Source organism: Pongo pygmaeus, chromosome 6, assembly GCF_028885625.2.
Source record: "Pongo pygmaeus isolate AG05252 chromosome 6, NHGRI_mPonPyg2-v2.0_pri, whole genome shotgun sequence".
Taxonomy (NCBI): domain Eukaryota; kingdom Metazoa; phylum Chordata; class Mammalia; order Primates; family Hominidae; genus Pongo; species Pongo pygmaeus.
Genome location: NC_072379.2, coordinates 149,867,373 through 149,873,372, shown reverse-complemented (window position 1 = coordinate 149,873,372; position 6,000 = coordinate 149,867,373).

Sequence of the window (6,000 nt, the reverse complement as noted above, 5' to 3'; positions counted from 1 at the left end):
TTTTATGTAGTTGTAGGTTGTTCATTAGTGTGTAATTTTCTACTCTAGGAATTTGCAACAGTGGGTGTATCCATTCTAATGATGATGGATATTAGTCTTGTTTCTAGTTTGGGGATATTATGAACAATGTGTTTATAATCCTTTCTGCACACATGACCTTGGTAATTTGTGTATCTGGGTATATACCTTGAAATGCAATGGTGGAGTCATAAGTCATATATTTCAACTTTGCTAGTTCATGCCTGTTTTTCAAAGTGGTTGTACCGGTTTACATTTCTGCCAGCAGTGTACAAGAGTTCCCATTGCTCCACATCCTAACCAACACTTGGTATTGCCAGACTTTAATTTTTGTGGAATATTGTGGATTTAGTTCATGTTATCTTATTGAGGTTTTAATTTGACTACCTGGTTTATTGATGAGGTTGAACACATTTCCATTATTTATTGGCCATTTGGGCTTCCTCTTATGTACAGTGTCAGATCTTTGGCAATTTTTTCTGTTGGATTGTCTGCCTTAATGATTTTTAAGAATTCTTCATGTGAAATTGCTGGCATTTGACCATTTTTGACCTACAAAAAATGGAAGTTTCATATGATTCAATTTAACACCTTCTGGATATTGGTCCTTTGTTAATTATGTGTTGACTAATATTTTATCAGATTATGTGGCTTATCTTTTCATTTCCTTCTTTCATTTTTTGAGAATCGGAAAGTTTTAACATTAGTGGATTTGGACTTATCAGTCCTTTTCTTTATGGCTGGTGCTTTTTATGTCTTGTTTGAGAAATCCTTGTCTTTGGGGCTAAAGGTGACCAGATTGTGCTGGGGGATTTGGGCTGCATTCTCAGGGCATTCTACTTTGGGCCCTGGGTCACATTGCCTCTGCTGGGGAGGAGGCAGGTTTCTCCGTGCCCCTAGCCTTGACTGGGTGGGGGAGGGAGGAGAGGCCACTCCTGGGCTCTTTGTAGAGTAGCACTCATGTTTCCAAGAAGATCCTTTCCTGTAGATTGTTTCCACACTGTTCTTTCAAATGCAGAGGGTCTTCCTAATGAATCGGCAGTCCTGCATCTCACTGGGCCAGGGTTGGGGCAGGAGTAGGCCAGCATCATTGTGGATGCTCAGCTAGGGTGGGCTGTGACGGGGGTTGGCTCCAGCTCAGAACTGGAAATCCTATTTCCTGAATTGTGTGTCCTAGAGCCGATGAGGTGGAACAAGGAGAAACTGGCTGAAGACAGTGAAACAGTAGGAAAAACCCTGCCTGCCCTGTAACTCTGGGGCCTGGGGGACGTAATGGTGTGATTCTGACCAGTTGGCTGGAGCAGAGCAGGTAGCCTGGGGCGCGCCAGACGGAAGACTGGAAAATGTCATGGCTTTTTGGCCCTTGCTCCTCAACATCACTGTGGGTTGGGGGAGGCAGGGGACTGTCCAACCTGTTCACAGTTCCCTTTCCAGTGCTGACAGTGCCTGCCACATGAGAGGTATTAATACACATTTGTTCAATCAATGAATTAATATTTTTCAAAGAATTGCATGAAAGAGTTAATGTTTTCTTTTCTATTTCTTTCCCTGGGGAAAACTTTCTGTAGCCCCTAGGTGGCAGAGTTAATCACATCTAGCTGGCTTGTAAGAGATAATGCAGATACTGAACCAGGCTTTTGCATTTAAAATTAATCTTGTTCTAATTCTGTTTTTGAACTTGTTAATCATTAAGGTCCTAAGAAACATTGGCAGAGTAAAACTGAAATAAAGACCTGGTAAATTACTTTCTCAGGCTAAAGATGGTATGAATTTTTCTTCTAAGTGCTTCTAAATCAGTCCTTTAATGGTTAGGTTGGATGTAAATTCTTACCATTCTTCACTCAGATAAATGAATGTCAACCCAGTTTTTCTTCTGCTGGAAAATGGTCTTTTACTCTCAGAATCTGGCAACCTCCTTTGTGTCTCGTGTCTGGAGGATCAGAGTCTGGGAAAGCAGCTCCCCTCCACCCCACTTCTCAGGCCTTCTCCCGGCTTCCCTGTTTCTCTCTCTGCAGCCACCCGGCTTCTCTCCCTGCAGCCACCCTGCCCCCTCCCAAACTGCCTTGGAAAGTCCCATGTCTCCAGTTTTCTCTTCTGCAGGAAATCAGATGTCATGCCACCGCAACTTTTCATTCAAAATAAAAATTCAAAAGCAATTTGTGTATTTGAAAACACATCTAAAACCACAGGCTTGAAGTTCCTGTTTTGATGGGAAAAATGAATATTCGCATCTGGAGATAACTTTGGGATGTTGAGATAGAGACAGGCAAATTCATCTCAAACTCATCATTATTTTAGATTCTTATCATTATCAGTTATCATTATAGCAAAACTGATCATTTTTTCTGTGTACAATTTGTGAATTTTAACATATGTACAGATTCATGTAATCAACATCATGATCAGGATAAAGAACAGTATTGTCACCCCGCAAATCTTCCTTGGGCGGTCCCTTTTTCAGTCACATGCTCTTCCCAGCCCTAACCACGGGGAACCATCGAGTTGTTTTCCATCACTATAATTTTACCATTTTGAGAGTATCATATCAGTGGAATCATGCAGTACGTAACCTTTGGGGACTGGCCTCTTTACCTCAGCATAATGATGTTAAGATTATAATCTGTAAACTCCTACTCAGGTCACTGCACCACTTTGATGGAATTTCCATTCCCTTCGTCCTCAAGATTTGTCTAAAGATATTTGACTGTGACAGAATTTTGGGTTCTTCAGTTTTCTTTTTAATTATAAAATATACATACAAATGAACATTAAGCATATATAGTTGTGTGAATAATTATAAAACAAACTTAATGTATCACCAAATCAAGGAGTAGCTCATTGCCCCAGAAACACCCCCAATCCCTACATCATTCATGTGATCATGTGTATCAATAGTTTATTCCTTTTATTGCTAGTAGTATTCCAGTGTATGGATATTCCTACAGTTTATCCATTCACCCATGCAAGGACATTTGTGTTGCTTCCAGTTTTTTGGTAATTATAAATGGAACTGCTATAAACATTCACATACAGATTTTTGTGTAAACATGAGCTTTAATTTTTTAGGGTAAATATCATGGAGTGTGATCACTGGATCATATGATGTAGGGTTAAATTTGGAAGAAGCTGCCAAAGCATTTTCTAGAGTGACTGTACTATTTTGCATTCTGGCCAACATCTGGTATTGTCTGTGTTTTCTATTTGACCTGCTCTAATTTGTGGGTAGTGGCATCTGATCATGGTCTTAATTTGTATTTACTTAATGCCTAGTAGTGTTGATCATTTTTTTCATGTAGTTATTTGTCATCCGTGTATCTTCTTCGGTGAAGTGTCTAAGTCTTGCTCATTTCTAAAACCTGGGTTGCTTGCTTTCTGTTGAGTTTTGAGAGTGCTTTACATATCCTGGTTAAGTTCTTAACCAGATATATGGTTTGCAAATATTTTTTTCCTTGCATGTAGTTTGTCTTTTAATAAAGTATTTTGTAGACCAACAATTATTAATTTTGATGAAGTCAAATTTATCACTTTTTTTATTTTGTGAACTGTATTTTAGTGTCATGTCTGAGAACTTTTTGCCTAACCTCAGGTCAGGAAGATATTTTTCCTGTGTTTTCTTCTACAAGTTTTATGGATTCATGTTCTACATTTAGGTCTATTATGCCTTCTATGTTAATTTTTCTGTAAGCTGTGAGATTGATGTCAAGGTTAATTTTTTGCATATAGATGTCCAGTTGTTCCAACACCATTAGTGTTGTTGTCTTTCCTTATCAACTCCAGGACACACAATTTGGGAAACAGGTTTTCCAGCTCTGAGCTGGAGTCAACCCCTGTTCACATTAGTTGAAAAGACTATCCTTTCTCCATTGAATTGCTTTGGTACCTTTATCAAAAATCACTTGGCCATGTTTGTGTGACGATTTCAAGACTTTCTTTCTATCCTGTTCTACTGATGGATGTGTGTCTCTCTCCACCAGTACCACAATGTGTTGATTGCTGTAGCTTTATAGCAACTCCTAAAATATCCAATTTTATTCTTTGTCTTCAAAATTGTTTCAGCTGTTGTGGTTTATTTGCTTTTTCATATTCATTTCAAAATCAGCTCCCCTCTCTCTCTCTTTCTATCTCTCTCTCTATATGTTTATATGTATATTTACATATACATAAAATTTCTGCTGGGATTTTGGTTTGAATTGTGCTAAATTTATAGAAAACTTTGGGGAGAATTGACATCTTTACTATGCTTAGTCTCCCAACCCATGAACACAGTATGTATCTCATTTAGTAAGGTCTTATTTGATACCTTTCCTTAACATTTTGTCATTTTCATTATACAGATCCTGTAATATTTTGTTAGACTTACATCTAAGTATTTAATTTTTTGGAGCTGTGGTAAATATATTTTAATGTTGCTTACCAATTGTACATTGTGAATATATTCAAGTACAGTTGTTTTTTGTGTGTTGACTTGTATCCTGTGAACCTGATAAAGTCACTTATTAGCCATAGGGCTTTGCGTGTGTGTGTGTGTGCAAATTCCTTGGGATTTTTTTATATAGGCTATTATTGTCACCTAAAATAGGGACAGTTTTTCTTTTTCCTGTTTAATCTATATGCCTTTTTCGTTTCTTGTCTTACTGTACTGGCTAGGACTTCCAATATGATATTGGTTGGAAGTGGTGGGAGGACTCTTTTTTTCTTTTTCTCTATCTTAGGGACAAAGCATTCTGTTTTTCACCATTAAGTATAATGTCGACTGCAGGGTTTTGGTAGATGCTGTTTATCAACTCGAGGAAGATTCTTTCTATGTCTAGTTTACTGAGACTTTTTTTAAAAAATCGTATTTTGATGTAGAATTTTGTCAAATGATTTTTCTGCATCAATTGATATGATCATATGGTCTTTCTTCTTTATACTTTTCATGGGGGATGGTCTGTAGTTTTTCTTATTTTTACTGTCTGATTTTGATCTCAGGGTGATGTTGAGCCCATAAAATAAGTTTGGAAGTTTTCCTCTTCTATTTTCTGGAAGAGATTATGTAGAATTAGTGTTATTTCTTCTTTAACTATTTGGTAGAATTATCCAGTAAAACCATCCAGGCCAGGAGATTTCTTTTTCAGAAGATTTTTTGCTATAAATTCAAGTTCTTTAACAGATGTAGCACCATTCATGTCAGCTAATTCATATTGGATAAGTTGGTATTTCATGGGTTTTGAGGAATGAGTTTATTTCATCTAAGTGGTTGACTTTCCATGTATAGAGTTGTTCGTAATATTCCCTTATTATCCTTTTAGTGTATGTGGGGCTTTTAGTGATATCCCCCCATTTCATTCTGGATATTGGTAATTTGTGTAGTTTTTCTTATTTTCTTTTTCTTTTTTTTTCTCTTTTTGGACAGAGTCTCACTCTGTTGCCCAGGCTGGAGTGCAGTGGTGCGATTGTGGGACTCACTGCAGCCTCAGCCTCCTGGGCTCAGGTGATCCTACCACCTCAGCCTCCAGAGTAATTGGGACTATAGGTGTGCACCACCATGCCTGGCTAATTTTTGTATTTTTTGTAGAGGTGGGGTTTTGCCATGTTACCCAGGCTGGTCTCAAACTCCTGGGCTCAAGTGATCCACCCACCTTGGCTTCCCAAAGTCCTCGGATTACAGGCACGAGCCACCATGCCTGGTCAGTTTCTCTTATTATTATAATTTTTGACACTCTTACTAGAGGTGTATCAATCTTTTCAACAAACCTGCATTTAGTTTCATTGATTTCCCTAATTTTTCCGTTTAATCAATTTATCTTCTTTATAATTTTCCTTCTTCTATTTTGCTTTGAGTCAATTTTGAGTTCATTTTGCTCTTTTTTTAGTTTCTTAAGATAATATTTTAGATTATTGAGCTAAGAACTTTCTTATTCTTTCCTCATACAAATACTTAATGCTATGAATTTGTCTCTAAGCACTACTTTAGCTGTATTCTACAAATTTTGTTAGGAA